Raw genomic sequence first — 10,932 nt, 5'->3', positions numbered from 1 at the left:
TGCAGCAGCAAAAAGAAAGTGCTCGATCGCATTTTATATTTATTTATTTAAATTTTTTGAGATAGGGTCTTGCTGTGTTGCCCAGGCTGGGGTGCAGTGGCATGATCAAGGCTCACTGTAACCTCTAACTCCCAGAATCAGGTGATCCTCCTACCTCACCCTTCTGAGTAGCTGGGACTACAGGCAAGTGCTACCAAACTCAGCTAATTTTTTTGTAGTTTTTGTGGAGATGGGGTTTCACCATGTTGCCCAGGCTGGTCTTGAACTCCTAGACTCAAGCGACCACCCACCTCGGCCTCCCACAGTGCTACGATTACAGGCGTGAGCCACTGCATCCGGCCGAGGCTGTATTATCCTCTTTCTAGGAGCTGGATAGTGTTAGGTGTTTGCTGCGGCTGCAGTTGCCAGAGGCTCCACGTCTTCTACTGTCCTCATTGTTGGGAGGTCTGAGCCTTGAGTTCTGCCGCCTGTGACTCCCATGATTGTACCCCAGCTGTGGGTGTGGTGAGGTGTGGGAGAGAGGGAACATTCTGTCGTCAGTCCTATCTTGGGCCTGGGTCTTGGGGCTGTGACATTCACAAGTATCCCTGCAGGGGTGTCACTTTTCCCGCCTGCCACTTACTACCTTCTCTGGCTCAGGTTCCTTCCCGACCTAATTCCTTGCAGCCTGGCTCCTGAGCACTGTGCTTGTTCTTTGCGAAGCCTGGAGGGGGATGGAGGGCGCTAGAAGGAGAATTCCCTTCCCCCACCTGGGATAGGCTTTGGCAAATCTCTTCCCCCTGGAATGGGGCCTTGGCTAGAAGGCTTTGAGTGTTTCACAAGGATCTCTACCCCCACCCCAGCCAGAGCCTGTGGGATTTTTTTTTTTTGACACAGAGTCTCGCTGTCTCCAGGCTGGAGTGATCTCGGCTCACTGCAAGCTCCGCCTCCCGGGTTCAAGTGATTCTCCTGCCTCAGCCTCCCGAGTAGCTGGGACTACAGGCGCACACCACCATGCCCAGGTAATTTTTGTATTTTTAGTAGAGACGGGGTTTTCACCATGTTGGCCAGGATGGTCTCGATGTCTTGACCTCGTGATCCGCCCGCCTCGGCCTCCCAAAGTGCTGGGCTTACATGCGTGAGCCACCGCGCCTGGCCCGGGATCTTTCTTCGACAGAATCAAGTGGGATTCCTGGAGGGAAACCCATGAAAGTGTGGGGGACCCCCTAGATTGAAGACTCTAGGACTTTGTCCCTGTGATGCCAGTCCACACTCAGCCTCTAGCAATTAATCCGAGTTCCCATCTGTGTTCCCAGTTAGGGCTCCTGTGGCTTCTGCTCCGGGTCCACAGATGTCGCTGGGATTCTCCAGGTTCTCCTGTCTCTCCTGACTCGGGTGGAGCTTTGCCTTTGCAAACTCAGTTTTCTGAAACCTCAGAGAACGTCAAGAAAAGTTTCAACTGCAAGAAAAGTCATCAATTTTCAGTTTGTCCAAGTTTTTTTTTTTTTTTTTGAGACCGAGTATCGCTCTGTCACCCAGGCTGGAGTGCAGTGGCACAATCTTGGCTCACTGCAAGCTCTGCCTCCTGGGTTCACGCCATTCTCCTGCCTCAGCCTCCCGAGTAGCTGGGACTACAGGCGCCAGCCAGCATCCCTGGCTAATTTTTTTTGTATTTTTAGTAGAGACGGGGTTTCACCGTGTTACCCAGGATGGTCTCAATCTCCTGACCTCGTGATCCGCCCACCTTGGCCTCCCAAAGTGCTGGGATTACAGGCGTGAGCCACCGCGCCTGGCCATTTTTTTTTTTTAATTTTAATAACAAAATAATGAGAGAGGTGACTTTCAAGTTTTTTTTGTTTGTTTTTGTTTTTTTTTCAGGCTGGAGTACAGCGGCACGATCTCGACTTATTGCAACCTTGGCCTCCCAGGCTCAAGCAATCCTCCTACTTTAGCCTCCCAAGTGTTTGGGACTGCAAGCACGTGCCACCATGCCTGGCTAATTTTGTAGTACTTTTTGTAGAGATGGGGTTTCGCCATGTTGCCCATTGCACTACAGCCTGGGTGACAGAGCAAGACTCTGCCTTACAAAAACAAAAAAATTAATGACAGGCAAATAACCACAGGTCCAGGAAACTCAGAGAACACCAATCTGGATAACTAGCAACAAATCATCACAACAAAAATACCAGAAACAGAAACACACACACACACACACACACAAGCAAAACAAATAAAAAACACACACAGAATCCACACCCAGCCACAATATATTCAAACTGCAGAAAGCCAAAGAGAACGGATACAAGTCCAAGTGGCATTTATTTCTTCTTTTTTTTTCTTTTTGGATGGAGTCTTGCTCAGTTCACCCGGGCTAGAGTGCAGTGGCATGATCTCGGCTCACTGCAACCTCCACCTCCTGTGTTCAAGTGATTCTCCCACCTCAGCCTCCTGAGTAGCCGGGACTACAGGTTCGTGCCCCCACGCCTGGCTAATTTTTGTAGGTTTTTGTTTTTTTTTTTTGAGACAGAGTTTCACTCTGTTGCCCAGACTGGAGTGCAGTGGCGCTATCTCGGCTCACTGCAACCTCCGCCTCCCATGTTCAAGTGATTCTCCTGCCACAGTCTCCTGAGTAGCTGGGATTACAGGTATCCTCCACCACGCCCAGCTAATTTCTGTATTTTTAGTATAGACGAGGTTTCATCATGTTGGCCAGGCCGGTCTCAAACTCTTGACCTCAAGTGATCTGCCTGCCTCGGCCTCCCAAAGTGCTGGGAGTACAGGCATGAGCCACCATGCCCGGCCTCACACCCTGCTAATTTCTGTATTTTTAGTAGAGACAAGGTTTCACCATGTTGGCCAGGCTGATCTCAAACTCCTGAGCTCAAGTGATCCTCCTGCCTCAGCCTCCCAAAGTGCTGGGATTACAGGTGTGGGCCACTGTGCCCAGCCTGAACCAGTTTTATTACAGCATATCCAAAACAACAAGGTAAGCAGTTCAAAAACTGTCATCATTGACAACTGCTTATTTGTTTGAATCAGGATCACAAGGTCAAGAGATCGAGACCATCCTGGCCAACATGGTGAAACCCTGTCTCTACTAAAAATACAAAATTGGCTGGACATGGTGGCATGTGCCTGTAGTCCCAGCTACTCGGGAGGCTGAGACAAGAGAATTGCTTGAACCTGGGAGGCAGAGGTTGCAGTGAGCCAAGATGGCACCACTGCACTCCAGCCTGGGTGACAGAGTGAGACTCCTTAATAAAATAAGATAAATAAAATAAAATAAAATAAAATGGTTCAGAAGATTTTAAAAAAAAGTGTAGGAGGAATTTTTTGTCTCAAAGTTGAATTGCTAGGTGGGGCATAGTAGCTTACACCTGTAATACCAGCTCTTTTGTAGGCCAAGATGGGAAGATCGCTTGAGACCAGGAGTTCAAGACTAGCTTGGGTAACATGGCGAGACCTCGTCTCTACAAAAAAAAAAAAAAAAATAGCTGGGTGTGATACACCTGTAGTTCCAGCCACTGGGAGGCTGAGGCAGGAGGATCACTAAAAAATAAAACTAAAAAAATATAAAGTTGAATTGCTAACTAACCATTGCCAGATATAAACAAGTATAAACAAGTGCCTCTCCTAGACAAGCTCCATGCAGGGAGAAGTGACTTTGCCCCATCCCCCAGGGCTGAGCACAATGCCTTGGGTACAGCTGGTGCCTCAACACTATTAGTTGGATTTTATTTTATTTTTTATTATTTTTTTTTATTTTTTGAGACGGAGTTTCGCTCTTGATGCCCAGGCTGGAGTCCAATGGTGCGATCTTGGCTCACCACAACTTCCGCCTTCCAGGTTCAAGCGATTCTCCTGCCTCAGCCTCCTGAGTAACTGGGATTACAGGCACCTGCCACCACGCCTGTCTAATTCTGTATTTTTAGTAGCTCAGGCTGGAGTGCAGGGGATCGGTCTTGGCTTACTGCAACCTCCACCTCCCAGGTTCAAGTGATTCTCCTGCCTCAGCCTCCCGTGTAGCTGGGACTACAGGTGTGTGCCACCATGACGGGCTAATTTTTTTGTTTTTTGTTTTGTATTTTTAGTAGAGATGGGGTTTCACCATATTGGCTAGGCTGGTCTCGAACTCTTGACCTCAGGTGATCCGTCGACCTCGACCTTCCAAAGTGCTGGGATTACAGGTGTGAGCCACCGCACCTGGCCTAGTTGTGGGTTTTAACTGCACAAGAACCATCATTGGCCATGGCGAGACCATCTATTTGCTGAACCTTGCCTGGCATCTGAGCATGGAATTCCGTAATGAACTGAGAAATGAACTTTTGGGCACAAGAGCAGATGCCCACAGGCATGACTTCAAAGACCAGTGTTAGAACATTCCGCAATGGCAATGTGCGCAATGAGGACGCACCTGCTCAGAAATGAGTTAAGGTAGTAGCACAAGTTGACCTGTTATGCATCTTCGATGGTGATATGGTTTGGATTTTTGTCCTGGCCAAATCTCATGTTGAATTTGAGGAGGGGCCTGGTGGGAGATGACTGGATCATGGGGGAGGATTTCCCCTTGCTGTTCTCATCATAGTGAGCGAGTTCTCATGATATCTGATGGTTTGAAAGTGTGTGGCATTTGGGCAGGGCACGGTGGCTCACACCTGTAATCCCAGCACTTTGGGAGACCGAGGTGGGCAGATCATGAGGTCAGGAGTTCGAGACCAGCCTGACCAACATGGTGAAACCCCGTCTCTACTAAAAATACAAAAATTAGCCAGGCGTGGTGGCTCATGCCTGTAATCCCAGCACTTTGGGAGGCCGAGGCGGGTGGATCACCTGAGGTCGGGAGTTCGAGACCAGCCTGGCCAACATGGAGAAACCCCGTCTCTACTAAAAATACAAAAATTAGCCAGACATGGTGGCACATACCTGTAATCCCAGCTACTTGGGAGGCTGAGGCAGGATAAACGCTTGAACCTGGGAGGCGGAGGTTGCGGTGAGCCAAGATTGCGCCACTGCACTCCAGCCTGGGCAACAAGAGCAAAACCCCATCTCAAAAAAACAAAAAACAAAAACAAAAACAAAAACAAGAAAGTGTGTGGCACTTCCTGCCTTGCTCTGTCTCTCCTGTTCTGCCATGCTAAGATGTGCCTGCTTCCCCTTTGCCTTCCGCCATGATTATAAATTTCCTGAGGCTTCCCAGTCATGCTTCCTGTATAGCCTGCAGAACTGTGAGTCAATTAAACCTCTCTTCTTCATAGATTACCCAGTCTCAGGTAGTTCTTTATGGCAGTGTGATTGATTAAATGTGATATAAATTACAGACCAATGGTTTTCATGAATGTATATGCAACAATCTTAATAAAAAAGTAAACCAAACCAATTATATATAGATAATATGTATATCTATATCAACTGTATCTATCTACCTATCATCTATCTATCATCTATCTATCTATCATCTATCTATCTATCCATGTATCTATCTATAAAATAGATAATCCATTACAACCATTATGAGGTTTATTCTAGGAATGCAAGGCTGGTTTAACATTTGAAAATCAATCAGTGTAATTCATTACATTGAAGTGAAAAAGGAGATAAATCATAGATGATCTCTACAGATGCAGAAGAAAGCATTGAAACAATTCAACACCTATTCATGACAAAACTCTCGGCAAACTAGAAACAGAAGAAAACCTCCTTATCAGATAAAATGTATGCCAAACATACACTCTGAGGCTACAAACAAGACCAGAATGACAACTCTCATGGCTTTCCATCAACAAGATACTGGAGGTGTTGGCCAGAGTAGTCAAGCAATACAAAGAACAAATGGCATAAGGATTGGGAAGGAAAAAAATAACACCATCATTATTCATAAATGATCTGACTGTGAACACAGGAAATCCAAAAGAATCTACAACATTGTTAGGTTGTCAATTCTTCCCAAATTGATCTATAGATTCATTGCAATCCCAGTAGAAATCCCAGCAAATTTAAAATATTTTTATGGGGGTTGGGAGATCGACAAGTTGATTCTAAAATTTGTATAGAAATGCAAAGTGCTGGGAGTAGCCAAGACAATCTTGAAGAACAACAAAGCTGAAGGATTTACTGTAAAGGTACAATAATTAAGACAGTTTTGTTGGGAGGCCGAGGTGGGCGGATCACAAGGTCAGGAGATCAAGACCATCCTGGCTAACATGGTGAAACCCGGTCTCTACTAAAAATACAAAAAATTAGCCGGGTGTGGTGGCGGGCGTCTGTAGTCCCAGCAACTCGGGAGGCTAAGGCAGAAGAATGGCATGAACCCGGGGGGTGGAGCTTGCAGTGAGTCGAGATCGTGCCACTGCACTTCAGCCTGGGCAACAGAGTGAGACTCCATCTCAAAAAATAAATAAATAAATAAATAAATAAATAAAATAATAATACAGCTTTGGCCAGGTGCGGTGACTCAAGCTTGTAATCAAAGCACTTTGGGAGGCCGAGGTGGACGGATCACGAGGTCAGGAGTTCGAGGCCAACCAGTTTGAGACCAGCCTGGCCAACCCCGTCTCTACTAAAAATACAAAAATTAGCCCAGCATAGTGGTGGGCACCTGTAATTCCAGCTACTCAGGAGGCTGAGGCAAGAGAATTGCTTGAACCTGGGAGGCAAAGGTTGCAGTGAGCCGAGATTATGCCACAGCACTCCAGCCTGGATGACAGAGAGAGACTCCCTCTCAAAAAAAATTTAAAAAAAAGGAAGGAAAAAAGAAAATGCAGCATATAATGTACTTGAGTGCATGGTGTTTTTAAAAAACATTATGGTTACAAATTGTTTTTAAAAATGTTTAAGGCCGAGTGCAGTGGCTCACGCCTGTAATCCCAGCACTTTGGGAGGCTGAGGCAGGCAGATCACCTAAGGTCAGGAGTTCGAGACCAGCCTGGCCAATTCTGCTAAAAATACAAAAATTAGCCAGTGTGGTGGCACACGCCTGTAGTCCCAGCTACTCGAGAGGCTGAGGTAGGAGAATCGCTTGATCCTGGAAGGCGGAGTTTGCAGTGAGCCGAGATCACACCACTGTACTCCAGCCTGGGCAACAGAGTGAGACTCTGTCTCAAAACAAAACAAAACAAAACAAAACAAAAAGTTTAAATGCATTTAATATTTAACATGTTTTATTGAAATGTGAACCAAACAACCATGAAATCCTTGACACCAACCTACCATAATTTGGAAACCACTTGTGTGGTCCAATTCCAAGGAAAGAAAACAGATCAACAGAGCTGATCTACGCAAGTCACAGAAAGTCATCTGTCCAAGTTGGGAACAAAAGCGAGGTCTGTGGGTTCCCTTTGCCTGAAGGAAATTGTTGATCGTTCTCTCCCCTTGACTGAAGAAGTGGAGTTAGGGAAGAACCTTTCTTTCCTTTCTTTTCTTTTCTTTTCTCTCTTTTTTTTTTTTTTTTTTTGAGGCGGAGTCTTGCTCTGTTGGCTGGAGTGCAGTGGTGCCATCGCTGCTCACTGCAAGCTCCGCCTCCCAGGTTCACGCATTCTCCTGCTTCAGCCTCCCAGTAGCTGGGACTACAGGCGCCCGCCACCAAGCTCGGCTAATTTTTTGTATTTTTAGTAGAGACAGAGCTTCACCATATTAGCCAGGATGGTCTCCATCTCCTGACCTCGTGATCCACCCGCTTCGGCCTCCCAAAGTGCTGGGATTACAGGCGTGAGCCACCGCGCCCGGCCTCTTTTTTTTTTTTTTTGAGACAGAGTCTAGCTCTGTCACCCAGGCTGGAGTGCAGTGGTGCGATCTCGGCTCACTGCAGCCTCTGCCTCCTGGATTCAAGTGATTCTTTTGCCCAGACTCTCTCTAGTAGCTGGGATTACAGGTGCCTGCCACCACACCCGGCACGTTTTTTGTACTTTTGGTAGAGACAGGGTTTCACTATGTTGACCAGGCTGGTCTCAAACTCCTGACCTTAGGTGATCCACCCACCTTGGCCTCCCAAAGTGCTGGGATTACAGGCAAGAGCCACTGCACCCAGCTTTTTTTGGTTTGTTTGTTGAGACAGTGTCTTTCTCTGTCACCCAGGCTGGAGTGCAGTGGCATGATTACAGCTCACTGCAGCCTCGACTTCCTGGACTCAAGGGATCCTCTCACCTTGGCCTCCCAAGTAGTTGGGACTACAGGCATGCGCCATCATGCCTGGCTAATTATAAATTTTTTTTTTTTTTTATAGAGATGGGGTCTCACTCCGTTGCCCAGGCTGGCCTCAAACTCTTGGCTCAAGCGGTCCTCCCGCCTCGGTCTCCCAAAGTGCTGGGATTACAGATGTGAGCCACCGCACCAGGCTGGTTGCCAGTTTTTGAGTGCTCATTAAGAACCAGGTGTGAAGCGCTTTACTTGTGTGCCATTGACTCCTATCATAGCCCCACAGGAGGGCAGGTGGCTACCAGCCCCACACTTAGGATACCAGAGGTTAGGTCATATGAGGTGCAGGCAGGACTCAGACCCAAGTTTAAGCGTCCACACATTCATGCCTCACACCCTGCTGCCTTAGGTAGGCTGAACTCGCCAGGCGCCACTAGAACCACGTTAGGCATTCCTTGCACATGTGCCTAGCTCTGCTCATGTGTGGGTGTGGCAAGGCAGGCCCGTGTTGCAGCCAGGCTAAGGTTTGAGGAGGCCTCAGCAAGAGTGTAGCTCTCCACTGAAACCCCAGCAGAGTGTAGCACGAACTTGGCATGGAACCGGCCCCTCTGTGCCTGTGTGAGTAAAGACAGGTTCCAGCCTCTCTGAGCCCTCATCTGTAAAATGGGGAGCATAGTCCTGGTTACCTCTCAGGTCACATGTGCACAACCATGGTATGACTCTGATCAGAACCTATTTAAACCTGTTTCCTTGGCCGAGCGCGGTGGCTCACGCCTGTAATCCCCGCACTTTGGGAGGCTGAGGTGGGTGGATCATGAGGTCAGGAGTTCGAGACCAGCCTGGCCAACATGGTGAAACCCTGTCTCTACTAAAAATACAAAATTTCGCTGGGTGTGGTGGCGGGTGCCTGTAATCCCAGCTACTCAGGAGGCTGAGGCAGGAGAATTGCTTGAACCCGGGAGACAGAGGTTGCAGTGAGCCGAGATTGCGCCACTGCTCTCCAGCCTGGGTGACAGAGCGAGACTCCATCTCAGAAAAAACGAACAAACAAACAAACAAAACCCTATTTCCTCATCTCCAAAATGGGATAAGAGTCGGATTTTCCTTATAGGAAAGTAAGAGCCAGTGGATTCTAGTTGTTCATGGTAGTGATATATAAACTCTCTGCAAACACTGAATCATCAAATACTAAACCCTTGTTCCTAAGGGAAATACAAGGCAAGGTTCCTGCAAGCCAGTGTCCACACCAATCCATAGATAACCTTTTATATTTTATTTTGTTTTTTTTTTTTAATTATTCTTATTTTTTCAGACGGAATCTTGCTCTGTCGCCCAGGCTGGAGTGCAGTGGTGCAATCTCGGCTCACTGCAACCTCTGTCTCCTGGGTTCAAGCAATTCTCCTGCCTCAGCCTCCTGAGTAGCTGGGATTACAGGCGTGCGCCACCATACCCAGCTAATTTTTGTCTTTTTAGTAGAGACGGGATTTCACCATTTTGGCCAGGCTGGTCTCAAACTCCTGATCTCAGACAACCTGCCCACCTCAGTCTCCCAAAGTGCTGAGATTACAGGCATGAGCCACTGCGCCCAGCCTCTTTTTTATTTTTTTAAGAGATGGGGTCTTGCTATGTTGCTCAGGCTGGAATGCAGTGGCTATTCCCAGGCACGGACATAGCTCACTACAGCCTCGAACTCCTGGGCTCAAGTGATCCTCCTCCCTCAGCCTCCCTAGTAGCTGGAACTACAGGCATGCATCAGCACTCCATAATCTTGTTTTATGTGCGTTTCTGTTTAAAGACCCCTTATTGGCCGGGCACGGTGGCTCACGCCTGTAATCCCAGCTGTTTGGGAGGCCCAGATGGGTGGATCATTTGAGGTCAGGAGTCTGAAACCAGTCTGACCACGCTGAAACCCCATCTCTACAAAAAATACAAAGAAATTAGCTAGGCATGTTGGTGGGTGCCTGTAATCCCAGCTACTCGGGAGTCTGAGGCAGGAGAATTGCTTGAACCTGGGAGGCGGAGGTTACAGTCAGCCGAGATCGTGCCACTGCACTCCAGCCTGGGTGACAGAGCAAGACTCCATCTCAATAAATAAATAAATAAATAATATAAAAAATAAAAAGAAATACTCCTGACTTAATATGTATATTGTTCACCTATTAACATTGAACTCGTGGCCAACAGAACTGTAACTCAGGCCTGCAAGAAGCAGAATGCATGTTTTGTCTCCATCAGCTACACCTCAGCCTTCCTATGCTTAGGAATGCTAGATGGCCCTTTAGTGCCATGCTTGGGGGCCACTTTAGACAGTAAAACTGTCAAAAAAGAAAAAAAAAGGCACAAAATGCAAAAACTGTGGCACTAAGTAGACTGCAAGGAAAAGTGATTACTTATGGCACGAGAGCTGAAACCAGAAGGCAGAGTGTCGCCTTTTCCACCTCAGCTAGGAACACGTGCATCCAGTAACTCACGTTTTTCACCTTGAATGACCCGCAAATGCTCTAGTTGGGGTAGATTTGGGGGTTGCAAATACATTTTGGTGAGTAGGTGAATTTGCAAATATGGAATTGAAAATGATGATTGACTGTAGTGCACTTTCAGGGCTGGCCATGTTGATACTCAACCCTAACTTTTAAGACCTTCTCCCATCCTGCCAACCATCTCCCTTGGTGGTGACTACAAAAGACAGTGCGCCCCCAGGAGGCAGTGGTCACGCTCTCCTCTGAAGCCCCAGCCAGAGTGCAGCATAGAAACTGGCACAGAACTGGCCCCTCCATGCCCGTGTGAATAAAGGCAGGTCTCAGCCTTTGACTCTGAGCCCTC

The sequence above is a fragment of the Pongo abelii genome, chromosome 13, assembly GCF_028885655.2.
Source record: "Pongo abelii isolate AG06213 chromosome 13, NHGRI_mPonAbe1-v2.0_pri, whole genome shotgun sequence".
NCBI lineage: Eukaryota > Metazoa > Chordata > Mammalia > Primates > Hominidae > Pongo > Pongo abelii.
This window is presented reverse-complemented; position numbering follows the sequence as displayed.